Source organism: Theropithecus gelada, chromosome 12, assembly GCF_003255815.1.
Source record: "Theropithecus gelada isolate Dixy chromosome 12, Tgel_1.0, whole genome shotgun sequence".
Taxonomy (NCBI): domain Eukaryota; kingdom Metazoa; phylum Chordata; class Mammalia; order Primates; family Cercopithecidae; genus Theropithecus; species Theropithecus gelada.
The window spans coordinates 91783386-91799471 of record NC_037680.1 but is presented as its reverse complement, the minus strand read 5'-3'; positions in this window follow the sequence as shown (position 1 = coordinate 91799471).

Sequence of the window (16086 nt, the reverse complement as noted above, 5' to 3'; positions counted from 1 at the left end):
AAAAACCTAGGAATACATTTACCCAAGTGGATGAATGACTACAAGGAAAACTACAAAACACTGATAAAATAAACTGAAGAGGACACAAACCAATGGAAAGACATCCCATGCTCATGGATCAGAAAAATTAGCATTGTTGAAATGCCCATACTACCCAAAGCAATCTATAGATTCAATGCAATTGCTATTAAAATATCAATGTTATTTTTTATAGAAATAGAAAAGAAATCCTGAAATTTGTATAGAACCAAAAAAGAGCCTGTATTAGTCTGTTTTCACACTGCTGTAAAGAAACACCCAAAACGGGGTAATTTATAAGCAAAAGAGGTTTACTTGGGTCACAGTTCCACAGGCTCAACAGGAAGCACGGCTGGGGAGGCCTCAGGAAACTTACAATCATGGCAGAAGGCGAAGGGGAAGAAGGCACATCTTATGTGACCTGAGCAGAAGGAAGAGAGACAAGGAAGAGGTGCTACACACTTTTAAACAACCAGATGTCATGAGAACTCACTCACTATCAAAAGAACAGTAAGGGGAAAACTGCCCTTAGGATCCAATCACCTCCGACCAGGCCTCTCCTCAAACACTAGGAGTTAAAATTCAACATGAGATTTGGGTGGGGACACAAATCCAAACCGTATCAGATCCCAAATAGCCAAAGCAATTCTAAGCAAAAAGAACAAAGTTGGAGGCATCACGCTACCTGACTTCAAAATATTTTATGAGGTGATAGTAACCAAAACAGATAGTATTGGTATAAAAGCGTACACATAGATACATAGAACAGAATAGTGGAAACATAAATTATATATTTATAGCTAACTGATTTGGACAAAGGCACCAAGAACATACACTGGGGAAAGCATATCTTCATTAATAAATGGTGCTGGCAAAACTGGATTCATATTCAAGGAATGAAACTGATTTTCTATCTCTCACCATATACAAAAATCAACTCGAAGTAGATTAATGACTTAAATGTAAGACCCCAAACTATAAAACTACTAGAGGAAAAAATAGGGGAAACATTTCAAGACATTAGGCAAACATTTCATGGCTAGAACCTCAAAAGCATGGGCAACAAAAACAAAAGTAGGCAAAAAGGACTATATTAAACTAAAATGCTTCTGCACAGGAGAGAAAATAATGAACACAGTGAAGAGGCAACCTGTTGAGTGGGAAAACATATTTGCAAACTGTTTATCCCACAAGGGACTAATTTCCATAATACACAAGGAACACAAACGATAGTAAGAAAGCAAAGAATCCCATTAAAAAGTGAACATGAATGGATATTTCTCAAAAGAAGACATACAGGTATATAAAAAATGATCAACACCACTGATCATCAGGAAATACAAATCAAAACCACAATAAGATATTATTTTACCTTAGTTAGATTGAGTATTATGAACAACAAAAGATGCTTCTGAAAATGTGGAGAAAAGGGAACTCTTATACACGGTTGATGGGAACGTACGTTAGTATAGCCATGGTGGAACACAGTATGGAGATTTACCAAAAAACTAAAAATAGAACTACCATACAATTTAGCAATCCCAATATTTGAGTGGAGTGCAGGTATCCCTTCAAAATACTGATATCGATATACCGATATCCTTTCTTTCGGATATCAGTATATCAAAGGGATACCTGCACTGCAGCACTATTCACAGCAGCAAAAATATGGAATCAATCCAAATATCTGTCACTGAATGAATAAAGAAAATGTGGTATATATATGCAATGGACTACTATTTGGCTATGAAAAAGATTGAAATCATGTCATTTGCAGCAATATAGATGGAAATGGAGGCTATGATGTTAAGTGAAATAAGCGAGGCGGACAAAAAGAAATATCATATGTTCTTACACATATGTGGCAGCTAAAGAAAGTGAATTTCATAGAAGTAGAAAGTAGAATGATAGAGGCCAGAGATAAGGAAAGGTGTGTGGATAGGAAAGAGGGCATGAAGAGAGGTTGGTTAATGGGTGCAAACATATAATTAGATATAAGTAATTGGTTAAAATGTTCAACAGCAGAGTGGCATGACAATAGTTGACGATGATGTACCGTATGTTTAAAAATAGCTAGTAGAGAGCACTTGAAATGTTCCCAACACAGAGCAATGATGAATACCTGAGGTGACGGATACCGTTAATACCTTTAATGACTTTATCGTTACACATTCTCTGCATGTAAGAAAATATCACATGTACTCCAAAAATATGTACAAATATTATGTATCAATAAAAAATAATGACAAGTTGAAGGTGAGGGTCAGTATTCACAGGAGGAGGGCCATTTCTGGCCTTAACCCCTTACCCGTCTGTTAGGACCTTGTCTGCCCTCTTTCTAGGGGCAATACTGTTTGTTTCTGTTAAAGGAATGAATAAATGCATACCAAGTATTGAGCTTTGGTTACACAATTAATTGAACAGGTGGTGGTCAGAGGGCAAACCTTCCAGAAGCAAACCGAGTGCCTGCTATACATTCCTATATGCAACTGTGACACTGGGCTCATGTCTCTCTCTTTGGTGTTGATATGACTTTCTTGTTACTAGAGGTGGGGAGAAGAGACTCATCCTTTCTGAGAACTAATAATGAATTTTTTCCACTTGGTTGAGTTCTGAAAATTACAGAATTATAGTTATTAGTAACAGGACATTGTTTAGAAAGAATTGTATTTTACCACTTCAATAAAATTCCCAAACATACACCATTTTGCCCATTGTGTCACATCGGGTTTAAATTGTACATTTCAGTCTATATTCTCTGCTTTTGGAAAGAACAGCAAATCACAATTTTGCTGGGGGGGGGTGGGGAAACAACAAAACAAAACTCTTGACTTGGAAGCAGAAGACTAAGACCTACATATCCCTAAGCCACAGCTTTCCTCATCCATAAAATAAGAGGGATTCTTAGATGAGCTTTAAGTTGTCTTTCCAGCTTCTTAATTCCTCACCTACTTGAGTAGTCAGTCAGCATTACTCACCTTAGGCTATATTGGCCTCTCAGATTTTGCCCCCATCTGAAATCGACTTCCTTCTAGTTCTCTTACCAGCTGTCCTCCAGTAACTTATAGAAATGTCCATAGAAGTGAGAAGGAGAACTTTTACAAATTAATTAGGTTGCCTATTTCTGTTAATATTGTGTTTCTATATTTTTACTAAAAATTATTTTTCTATCAAATTGTTGTGTGGAATGCTGGAGAAAATGCAAGGTTCATTTAAAATCAATTCCGCACACAATTTTGTTGTGCTCACTGGCTCTACAGATTTGTTACATGAAAAATTATTTGCATGCCCGCATTCCAGAGAGAAAGAGCAATGTACAATTCTGAAATGATTTTCTATTTTTATTTTTTATAAATTGGAGTTGATTCTTAAATACAGAAATACTTCCATTTTTTCCAGCCATTCTGTGTCCTGCAGTGATGTGTAGACCGTCTCACAGAGGACTCACTTCTGATGATCCTTTCCTTGGGCCGGGCCTGGCACCATAGTTCTTAGACATGTTCTTTTTTGTCTCATAATCACTTCTCTTATCTTTTTATCTAAATTCACACTGTTAGGGGAATTAGCTAATCTCTGCATTTTAAACAAGTCTTCTTGTGGATCTGTATATTTTTTTTAAAATTTGATTTTAATTAGTCTTCTTTTATTGTATGGTTATATAAGTTTTGACAAATGCATAGTCCTGAGCACCACACTCAGGACATAGAATAGTGCTCTTACACTAAAAATTTCCTTGAGCTTCCCCTTTGGAGTCAAATCCTGCTCTCAGTCCTAATCCTTGTCAATTACTGATTTGTTTTCTGACCCTAACGTGTTATGTATTTTTAGACTGTCATGTAAGTGAAATAATATAGTATTGATTTTTTGAGTCTGGTTTCTTTCACTTTGTGTGATGTATTGAGGATTCATTTATGTTGGTGCATGTATCAATAGTTTGTTCCTTCTTATCGATGAGTAGTATTCCACCATAGGGATGTACAATAGTTCATTTATTCACCTGCTGGAGGACTTTTGAGTTGTTTCTAGTTTGGGGCAATTATGAATAATGCTCTAAATATTCATGTGCAGATTTTTGTGTGGATACATGTTTTCATTTTTCTTCGGAAAATACCTAGGAGCAAAATTGCTGGGTCATGTGATAATCATATGTTTCATTTTCTTAGAAACTGCCAAACTGTTTTACAGGGTGGCTGTACCAGTTTGCATCTTCACTAGTGTTGAATGAGAGTTGCAGAAATTTCTCTGTCAGTACTTGATATAGCGAGGGTTTTATTATTTTAGTCATACTAATAGGTGTATAGTGAAATGTACTCTTTTTTAAACCACAAGAACATCTTTTACATTATGAAATAAAATACTTAACATTGCAGGCTAGTATATTTACATTTGTATTAAATTACCAATATCTGAAGCAATCCCAAGGATCAAAGGACCATGAGTAGGCATTTGATTTACATCTGCTTGGCCAAAAAGACGTATGAGAGATCTATCCCCAAACAAAGATAGGACCCCACAGTGATACACTAGACATCTTGAACTGTAGAAAGCGAACACATGGCTTTAAACTAGCTTCCCTGTCCTGGTAGAGCCCACTATCAAGGGTTCAAAAATAATGAAGACCTCTCAGATTACACTACTATACAACTAGGGAATACATAAAAAAACTAAGAAGGAAATCTTTGCTTTATAGAACAAGTTAAAATACAGAACTACCCACACCATTAGTACCATTATATTTTCAAGAATTAGACCTGAGTCTTCTTGGAATTGTTTTCTCTCCTGCTACCTGGTGATTACATGGAACTCCTGGTCTTTGAAGTGGACTGAGCCTCAGACTTGCAGTGTCTTAGCCATGCATAAGAATAGCTAGTGTCTTCACTATAACTTTTGTCCTCGTGGCATCTCAAAAATCTTACTGACTTCCTCAAGTACTAGATTAGCCTGGCACTCTTGGTTTGTCCTATCTTGAAGCTGCTTAGAGCCTACTGTGGCTGGGTTGCATCGTAAGTGGGAGTTAAGGAACAACTATAGCCAAAGTTACTCCTGAACTCCTTTTAGAATAATGCCATGTTGGAGGCCACACCACACTGTCTCACAGCTGAATCCAGTTCTGCCAGTTTTTCCTCCAGCTTTGGAACGAGTGACGTTTTTCTTCAGTTGGGTACCAGATGAAGGAATTGGCTTGTGTGTGTGTAGGGAGCATGTGGTAAGAAAACCATCCTTGGCACCTGACTACCACAATTCTATTAAGTGCATCTGATTCTCATGCTATGAGTGGCTCAGAGAAAGTGAGATAAACTGAGAGAACAGACTTATGTCTCCCGCTCGTACTCATCTTGGGCACCTACTCAGCATATTGAGAGGGATGGCAGGTGGAATTTCTGGCACCATCTTAAATGTTATTTTTCTGTCTTTCCTGCAATGCGTTCCCTATCTTCCCAAGGTATATAGTTGGATTTCTTCAAGAAAAATGTCATAAAATCTGTAATGTTACTTTTCTGTAGTGGCAATGCAGTAGCTGGCTACTGTCTTCTTTGCAACGGGATGGAGAAATATTGATATATTTTACATACCCTCTTAATGTCTAATGGCAAACTTGGCCAGCCTTACTCCTTCCCTGAACAATGCTCCTGCCGTGAGTAGCACAGTTGGTGAGCCTGCACACAGAACAGCCGTACTCAACGCTGCTCTTGCGCGAGCGAGAGACATTCTTTTCAGCTGCTTCTAGCCCAAAGCCATACAGTGCTCCTCCTGAGGTCTATAAATGCTCAGGCAGATTACAGAGCTGGGCTCATTAAAATCTGGCTGTAGAGCAATGGTGGTAACAAAATATGATATGTTATTACTTCCATTTTCATTTTCTGAAATGACTGTGGCATTACTCATTGGAGATGCATTAGACATTTTAGACATGTTTTTACCCAATCAAATTCACAGAAGTAAAAATACCAGTAAAGTTTCCAAAATATGACAACACAAATTTTCAAGTCTGGTTTAATAATACAAAATAACTGCTACTTATTTGTAGTAAATAATAGTGTGTAAAAATAAGTAGAAACCCATAAATGTACTTAATAAATTATGTAAAAAGAAGTAGGTAAGAATTGAAAATTTGCTAGTGCAGAGCCTTACATAGTAGGAATTAATTAACTATTAATTGCCCTTGTTTTCTTTCATTTTTAACCCTTTGTATTTAGAAGATAGGTTTATTAATGACCTAGTCATGGCAAAAAGCATAAAAAATGCTTAATAAGAAAAGTTATTCCTTGCATCCCCCCTTTTCTTATTTGTTTTGGAAAGGCAATGTGGTGCAACAGAAATATTATCTATCAGGCAAACCTATATTCAAATCCCAGCTAGTAGTGTGACCTTGAGCAAACTATTTAATTTCCTGAGCATCAGTTTCTTATTCTTAGACGAAGATAATGTTCCAAATATCCAGGGCAGGAGATAATAACACTGTCTTGTGGAATCATTTTAAGAGTTTAGGATGAAGCCATTAAACATTCAATTTATTGAATTTCTTTTGATTCCAAGAAAACTTCTAACTATGTATAGTTTCCCTGATAGGTATCTCCAGATTTTGTGGTGACCAAATGGGCTTCTAGATCTTATGGGTCATTTCCTTGTATAAACCAGTGATTCTCATTTACCTAACCATGTTGCTTTACTAAACATAGAAAAAGAATGCACCATTTATCCAGAATGGGCGTGCTGTCTACTGGTGCAATAAGGTCTCATCTTAAATTAATATACCTAATTTCATAAGTGTAATTAAAGTGAGTTTCACTGCTTCTCCCAGAGACAGACCTGCTTTTTATGTAAAGGTGAAATTAAGCTTTTGAGCCTGCAAGGTGAAGGACTAGCAGTTGAAGGTTATACATTTAGCGAGGTAAGGAATGTCACCTAAGGAATAGTTCTTTCTAGACTATTCTACTTCTGCATACCCAATTAAAGTTTATGTTTAATCATTATTACAGTAATGACTGGACATAATTTAAAAATAAAAAGTATTTGACTTAAGTATTTGACTTATAATGGAAAACTCTCAATTCCTGTTACTTGGAGGCAACCACTTTGAATTCTTTAAGCTATTTCTTCCGATATTTACCTCCATATTTCTAAATTGCATAGCTCTGGTGTTGATTTCTTGATTTTTTTTAAAGTTTTAGATATTTTCTACTTATCTCTTAGGATGAAAGAGGAAGATGTTGCTAGCTTTCACACACTGATACACATCCATGCAGCTAGCACACACATACATGCATGCACATACACATACAACTCTTCTGTATAGTTATACCATATTTTTAGAACAATTGAATCATTAAGTGTTATGAAAACATTGTTCACAGCTGATGCATTATTAGTATTATAGTTGTGCACATGAGCATTTTCTTGCATAATTTTTGCTTTTTCTAGAATTTATACTGATGAAGGGACCTGCTACCCCATAAGATTACTCTGTATAGTAGACAGTTAAAGAGTTTTTGTTGTCTACACTGCTTTCAAATGCCCATTTTGAAATTTAGCTCAGCACCTACAAGGCCTGCATTCCAAGCTCTTGCTTCTAGAGATCCTATTGACTACAATTCTTGGAAGAGATCTCAGCTTGTATCCAAGCATAAAAGAAAATCAAACTTTGATGTGCCTAGGAGCCGTGATTCCATCGTCCCTGGCCTCTGGCTGGTGAGCCAGCCCTTCCTCTCTTTCTGCAGAGTTTTTCTTACTGACAAAGGTTTGTTGCTAAATTCTGAGTTTGTAGTCTAAGTTTCCTTAGCAGGTGCCGCTCTTCATCTTTATGTTTTCACAACCTCCTCTGAAATGTTAAACATACTGCAATTTTGTCATCTGCATGTTCTTCTTGGAGATGGGCCTCCTTAAGACTTTGTCCTGCTGTAATGGGGACAAGCTGCTCCAGAGCTGACAACACACATACCGCCCAGAGACTGCGCCTCTTCCCTATCCACGGGTGGCTCTCCATCTCCCTCCTCTTTGGGGCTCTCTGTTCTTTGTATCTTTATCTTACCTGATCTACTCCTCGATTTTAAAGAAGTACATCCTTCCGGTAGTTTCCTGGGAAAGAGTTTGTGGTAAGTACTTTTAATTTTTTTTTGACTGAAAATATCTTTATTCTATTTTCACACTTGCTAATTTTGCTGGGTACGAATTCTAGGATAAAAATTACCTTTTCAAACGCGTTCTTCAGTTGCTTCCAGCTTTCAGTGTTGCAGTTGGGAAGTTTGGTGCTATAATGATTCTTTTTATACATTAATAACTTCATTGAGTGATAATTTTATACTGATTGTTGATCCACTGTAAAATATATATATATTTTACATTCTAAAGGCTTATTTATTTCTTTTAATTTAATTTTATTTTACTTTAAGTTCTGGGATGCATGTGCAGAATGTGCAGGTTTGTTACATAGGTATGCATGTGCCATGATGGTTTGCTGCACGCATCAACCCATCACTAGGTTTTAAGCCCCGCATGCATTAGGTGTTTGTCCTAATGCTCTCCCCTCCCCTTGCAGCCCACCTCCAGCAGGCCCCAATGTGTGACATTCCCCTCCCTGTGTTTAAGATCTATCCTCAGTCTCTGTTATTCATGAATTCTATATATTGTGGCTTGAAGTGAGATTTATCAATGGGTCTCTTTAAAGGTAAAAATGTATGCCTTTTGGTTCTAGAAAATACTTATATTTTATCCTATGATAATCTCTTCTCTTTTCTGTGCTGTCTGTATCAGCAACTATTATTATTTAGATGCTAGGCTTTCTGGATTGGTTAAATAAATAAATGTTTCCCTCGATTGCAGTATCTCCATATTTTATTTCTATTCTTTATTTTACTTTTCAGTGCTTCTGTTGAAATGCTTATTTCTGGTCTGGCATGGTGGCTCACACCTGTAATCCCAGCAATTTGGGAGGCCAAAGTTTGAACTCAGTAGTTTGCCTGGGCAACAAGGCGAAACCCCATCTTTACAAAAATTACAAAAAAACTAGCCAAGCATGGTGGTGTGTGACTGTAGTCCCAGCTACTCAGGAGGCTGAGGTGGGAGGATTGCTTGAGCCCGGGAAGAGGAGAAGAGGAGGTTGCAGTGAGCCGTGATCACACCACTCTACTCCTACTTTGGTGACAGAGTGAGACTCTGTCTCAAAAACAAAAACAAAAAAAAACAAACAAAAAAGCAGGGCTTATTTCTATATCATACTGTTAATTTTCAAGAGTACTTTGTTTTTGTTTGTTGGTTTTTTTCGAAGTAGTATAGCATCTAGCATCCTTTTTTTGGATACCGTATCTTTTAAATTTAAATTTAAATTTAATTTAATTTTTTAACTTTTCCACAAGTTATTGGGGTATAGATGGTATTTGGTTACATGAGTAAGTTATTTAGTGGTGATTTGTGAGATTTTGGTGCACGCATTACCCAAGCAGGATACACTGCACCGTATTTGTAGCCTTCTATCCCTCACCCCCCTTCCACTATTCCCCCCACATACCCAAAGTCCATTGCATCATTCTTATGCCTTCGGATCCTCATAGCTTGGCTCCCACATATCAGTGAGAACATACAATATTTGGTTTTCCATTCCTCAGTTACTTCACTTAGAATAATAGTCTCTAGTCTCATCCAGGTCACTGCAAATGCTGTTAATTCATTCCTTATTATGGCTGCATAGTTTTCCATTATATATGTATAATGGAATATATATATATGTGTGTGTGTGTATATACACACACACACCATTGGGTTGGTTTCATGATTTTGCAATTGTAAATTGTGCTGCTGTAAACATGCGTGAGCAGGTATCTTTTTTGAATAATGACTTCTTTTCCTCTGGGTAGATACTCAGTAATGGGATTGCTAGATCAAATGGTAGTTCTACTTTTAGTTCTTTAAGGAATCTCCACTCTGTTTTCCATGGTGGCTGTACTAGTTTACATTCCCACCAGCAGTGTAGAAGTGTTCCCTGATCACCGCATCCATGCCAGCATCTATTCTTTATTGATTTTTTGATTATGGCCATTCTTGTAGGAGTAAGGTGGTATCGTGTTGTGGTTTTGATTTGCATTTCCCTGATCAGTAGTGATGCTGAGTATTTTTTCATAGGTTTGTTGGTCATTTGTATATCTTCTTTTGAGAATTGTCTGTTCATGTCCTTAGCCTACTTTTTGATGGGATTGTTATTTTCTTAATGATTTGTTTTGGTTTGTTGTAGATTCTGGATATTAGTGTTTTGTCAGATGTATAGATTGTGAAGACAACAAGAAGTTGTCTGTTTGCTGACTGTTCCTTGTGCTGTGCAAAAACTCTTTAGTTTAATTAGATGACAGCTACTTATCTTTGTTTTTATTGTATTTACTTTTTCGTTTTTGGTCATGAGATCTTTGCCTAAGCCAATGTCCAGAAGGGTTTTTCCAATGTTATCTTCTAGAATTTTTATAGTTTCAGGTCTTAGGTTTAAGTCCTTAATCCATCTCGAGTTGACTTTTGTATAAGGTGAGAGACGAGGAACCAGTTCATTCTCCTACATGTGGCTAGCCAATTATCCCAGCACCATTTGTTGAAAAGGGTGTCCTGTCCCCAACTTTATGGTTTTTGTTTGCTTTGTCGAAGATCAGTTGGCTGTAAGTATTTGAGTTTATTTCTGGGTTTTCTATTCTGTTCCATTGGTCTATGCACCTATTTTGATACCAGTACCATGCTGTTTTGGTGACTATGGCCTTACAGCACAGTTTGAAATCAGGTAGTGTTATGCCTCCAGATTTGTTCTTTTTGCTTGGTTTTGCTTTGGCTATGCGGACTCTTTTTTTGGTTCCATATGAATTTTAGAATTGTTTTTTCTGTCTCTGCGAGGAATGATGGTGGTATTTTGATGGAGACTGCATTGAATTTGTAGATTGCTTTTGGCAGTATGGTCATTTTCACAATATTGATTCTACCCATCCATAAGCATGGAATGTATTTCCATTTGTTTGCATTGTCTATGATTTCTTTCAGCAGTATTTCATAGTTTTCCTTGCGGAGGGCTTTTGACTCCTTTGTTAGGTATATTCCCAAGTTGTCTTTTTTTTTTTTTTTTTTTTTTTTGCAGCTATTGTAAAAGAAGTTGAGTTCTTGATTTGATTCTCTGTTTTGTCACTGTTGGTGTAGAGAAGAGCTACTGATTTGTGTACATTGAGCTTGTATCTGGAAATTTGCTGAATTATTTTATCAGTTCTAGGAGCTTTCTGGAGGAGTCTTTAGGGTTTTTCAATGTAAAAAATCATATCATCAGCAAACAGTGACAGTTTGAATTCCTCTGTACTGATTTGGATGGTGTTTATTTCTTACTCTTGTCTGATTGCTCTGGCTAGGACTTCCAGTTCTACGTTGAAGGGAAGTGATGAGAGTGGGCACCCTTGTCTTGTTCCAGTTCTCAGAGGGAGTGCTTTCAGCTTTTCCCCATTCAGTATTATGTTGGCTGTGGGTTTGTCATAAATGGCTTTTATTACATTAAGAAGTGTCCCTTGTATGCTGATTTTCCTGAGGGCTTTAATCATAAAGGAAAGTTGGATTTTGTCAAATGCTTTTTCTGCATCTATTGAGCTGATCATATGATTTTTGTTTTTAATTCTGTTTATGTGGTATAGCACATTTATTGACTTGCATATGTTAAACCATCCCTGGTATGAAACCCACTTGGTATATTCATCAAGGATATTGGTCTGTAGTTTTCTTTTTTGGTTGTGTCCTTTCCTGATTTTGGTGTTAGGGTGATGCTAGTTTCATAGAATGAATTTGGGAGGGTTCCTTCTTTCTCTGTCTTGTGGAATAGTGTCAAAAGGACTGGTACCATTCTTCTTTGAATGTCTGGTAGAAGTCTGCTGTGAATCCATCTGATCCTTGACTTTTTATCTGTTGGTAATTTTTAAATTGTCATTTCAGTCTCACTGCTTGTTATTGGCCTGTTCAGGGTATCTAATTCTTCCTGATTTAAGCTAGGAGGGTTGTACTTTTCCAGGAATTTCTCCATCTCTTCTAGATTTTCTAGTTTGTGTGTGTAAACGTGTTCATAGTAGCCTTGTATGATCTTATGTATTTCAGTGATGTCAGTTGCAATATCTCCTGTTTTGTTTCATAGTGAGGTTATTTGGATTTTCTCTCTTCTTTTCTTGGTTAATCTTTGCCAATGGTCTATCAATTTTCTTTATTTTTTCAAAGAACCAGCTTTTGTTTCATTTATCTTTTGTATTTTTTGGTTTCAATTTCATTTAGTTTTGCTATGATCTTGGTTATTTCCTCTCATCTACTGGGTTTAGGGTTGGTTTGTTCTTGTTTCTATAGTTCCATGAGGTGTCATCTTAGATTATCTGTTTGTGTTATTTCAGTTTTTTTGATGTGGGTATTTAGGGCTATGAAATTTCCTCTTAGCACCACCTTGGTTATATCCCAGAGGTTTTGATAGGTTGTGTGATTGTGTCATTGTTGTTGAGTTCGAATACTTTTTAAATTTCCATATTGATTTTGTTTTTGACCCAATGCTCATTCAGGAGCAGGTTATTTAATTTCCATGTATTTGTATGGTTTTAAAGGTTCCTTTTGGAATTGATTTCCAGTTTTACTCCACTGTGGTCTGAGAGAGTGCTTGATATAATTTCAATTTTCTTAAATTTATTGAAGCTTGTTTTATGGCCTATCATGTGGTCTATCTTGGAGAAAGTTCCACGTACTGTTGAATAGAATGTGTAGTTTGTGGTTGTTGGATAAATGTTCTTTATATATCTGTTAAGTCCATTTGTCTTTGTTGGGATGGGTTAATTCTAAGACTTTGTCTTAGATCTCTGAATTTCTTTCTTCTGGTTGTTCAGTTTTACTGCAGAGACTTTCCAGAGCATTTAGCATTTCTAAAAGTTTGTCCAAAGTTTCCTGAGTTTTTTTATTGTTTTTTTCTTTATCTGTTTCCTTGCATATTTCTCCCTTCACTTCCTGTATCATGTTTTGGATTTCCCTGCATTAGATTTCACTTTTCTCTGGTCCCTCCCTGATTAACTTAACAACTAATCTCCTGGATTCTTTTTCAGGTAAATCAGGGATTTCTTCTTTTGGATCCATTGCTGGTGAAGTTGTGTGATTTTTTCGGAGGTATTGAAGAGCCTTGTTTTTTCATATTATCAGGTTTGGTTTTCTGTTTCCTTCTCATTTGGGTAGGCTCTGTCAGAGGGAAGGTCTATGTCTGAAGGCTGTTGTTCAGATTTTTTTGTCCCAAGGGGTGTTCACTTGATGTAGTACTCTCCCCTTTTCCCTGTGGATGTGGCTTCCTGTGAGCCAAGAGTAGTGATTGTTGTCTCCTGTCTGGGTCTAGCAACCCAGCGAGTCTACCCAGCTCTGGGATGGTGCTGGGGGTTGTCTGCACAGAGTCCTGTGATGTGAGCCATCTATGGGTTTCTTAGCTGTGAATATCAGTGCCTGTTCTGCTGAAGATGGTGGAGGGTGCAGTGGACTACGTGACGGTCCTTAGCTCTGATGGTTTAATGCACTGTTTTTGTGCTGGTTGGCATCCTGCCAGGAGGTGGCCCTTTCCAGAAAGCATCAGCTGTAGTAGTGTGGAGAGGGACTGGCGGTAGATGGGGACCTAGAACTCCCAATATTAAATGCCCTTTGTGTTTGGCTACTAGGGTGAACTTTGGAAGAACCATTCGATAAGGGTGGTGCCAGGTGTGTCTGAGCTCAGACTCTCCTTAGCCGGGTTTTGCTGCAGCTACTGTGGGGAATGGGAGTGAGATTCCCAGGTCGTTGGAGTTGTGTACCTAGGAGGATTATGGCTGCCTCTGCTGAGTTATGCAGATTGTCAGGAAAGCGGGGAAAGCTGGCAGTTATAGGCCTCACCCAGCTCCCAGGCAAATTAAAGGGCCAGTCTCACTCCCACCATGCCTCCTCCAACAGCCCAGAGTCTGTTTCCAGGTGGAGGGCAAGACGGGCTTGAAAACTTGCGCCATGCGTTCCGCCTCCTATCTGCAAAGAAAAGGGCTTTAGTTCTTCCCCCTGCCTGTGGAGTCTGCATGCCTGTGAGTTCTGGCCAGGGGCTTCTCTTCTGCCTGTGAGTTCTGGCCAGGAGCTTCTCGCCCAGTTCAAATTGTCATAAAGTTAAGCTAAAGAAGTCCTTCTCCCTGTGGAGTTTTACCCCCTGCTCCTCTGGCCACCCTCCCGATGGATCCTTGTGGTGTCAGGCAGGAATGGGCTGCTAAGGGACCCAGTGAATTCCCAGGGCCGTTCTGCTGCTTCCTCTACTCTTGTATTTCACTTGGCTTGGCTCTCTAACTTCACTCAGCCCCAGGTACAGCCGGAAACTTCTCCTGCAATCAGACCTTCAGCTTCTCCAGTGGAGGTGTGTGTTCAGGAGAGGAGGGTCTCCCTTTCCCACTTCTGCAGTTGGAGCACTCACAGTATCTGAGGTGTCTCCTGGGTCCTGTAGGAGCAGCCCGCTTCCTTCAGAGTTTCGGTGGGTCCTCTCAGAATTGCTGGTTTGTTTTTGCAGTCGATCTGGAGCTAAAATTCACAATGCAAACCTCTGCTCGCTGCTCTGTCTGGAGCTGAAATTCTAGTCCTGCCTCCCATTTGCCATGATCCCTCAGTAATCTGTATCTTTTTTTTTAGATGGTTTCTGTATCTGTTCTTACATTTTAAGTAAAATCATGTAAGTGTTTTAAAGTTTCCATTTGTTTTCTCTCTTATCATTGTTTTCTCTGTTCTGTTTGTTCAGTTTCCATCTCTGAGTTTAAATTTCCCTTAGTTGCCTGGTGGTCTCAGGCTGTTCATTTTTAAAGAAAATATTATTGAGAGCTCTGTTTCTTGGCACAGTTTGCCAATTTGTAGACCTTGCCACAGAGTGATCAGATGGAAGGTCTGGCTATCTCACTGGGATGCTCCCCAAATAAGATTTGAAGTATGTTCTTTTGGTTAAATCAATTTTCTCAAAAATAAAGTCTACAATCTCCCACCTAATGATATATACTTTGCTGTAAGCATTTTGGGAGTCCAGCAGGAAAAAAGTTGTTGGTGAAGGGAGTGGGAGTGGAAGAAGCAGCCAATTTTATCAGCCCTCAAAAGTTAAGTGCTCTTTGGAGAATGAGCCAGATCTTACTCATTGTAGCATTTCTCATGGGAATGAGTTAGACAGCTTACATATTGTGACATAAAGATGTTGGCAGTTTGGCTGGGATATTTGTCACACTATTATTTGTCATTGTTTATTTAAGTGATTGTTTCATGCTTCATGGGTGTCCCTTTAGAAACTATGAAAGGGGATAAAAGGCTTCAACAACAGAGAGGCCTACTCTGTTTTTTGTTTTGTTTTATTTTATTTATTTTATTTTTTTGAGACGGAGACTCACTCTGTTGCCCAGGCTGGAGTGCAGTGGCACAACGTCAGCTCACTGTAAGCTTCACTTCCCAGGTTCACACCATTCTCCTACCTCAGCCTCCCGAGTAGTTAGGATTACAGGCACCTGCCACAATGCCTGGCTAAATTTTTTTTTTTTTTTTTTTTGTATTTTTAGTAGAGACAGGGTTTTGTGTGTTAGCCAGGATGGTCTCTATCTCCTGACCTCATGATCTGCCCACCTCGGCTTCCCAAAGTGTTGGGATTACAGGCATGAGCCACCGCGCCTGGCCTTGTTTTTATTTTTCAGACAGGGTCTTGCTCTGTTGCCCAGGCTGGAGTGCAGTGGCACAATCTCAGCTCACTGCAACCTCTGCCTCCCGGGTTCAAACGATTCTTGTGCCTCAGCCTCCCAAGTAGCTGAGATTACAGGCGTGTGCCACCACACCTGGCTAAATTTTGTATTTTTAGTAGAGACCGGGTTTTACCATGTTGGCCAGGCTAGAAAGGCCTACTCTTTCATCACAGTAACTACATTGCCGAGCCTCCAGCTACAACATAGAAGATATGAGATGGGACTTAACATGTGTGTAAGGCACTTAAAGTAGTTCTTGGCACAGGAACTATTATTAGATACATAATTATCAATTATTTAAGATCAATGTATTAATTAAATACTGCTTTTTTAACTACAGTTTTGC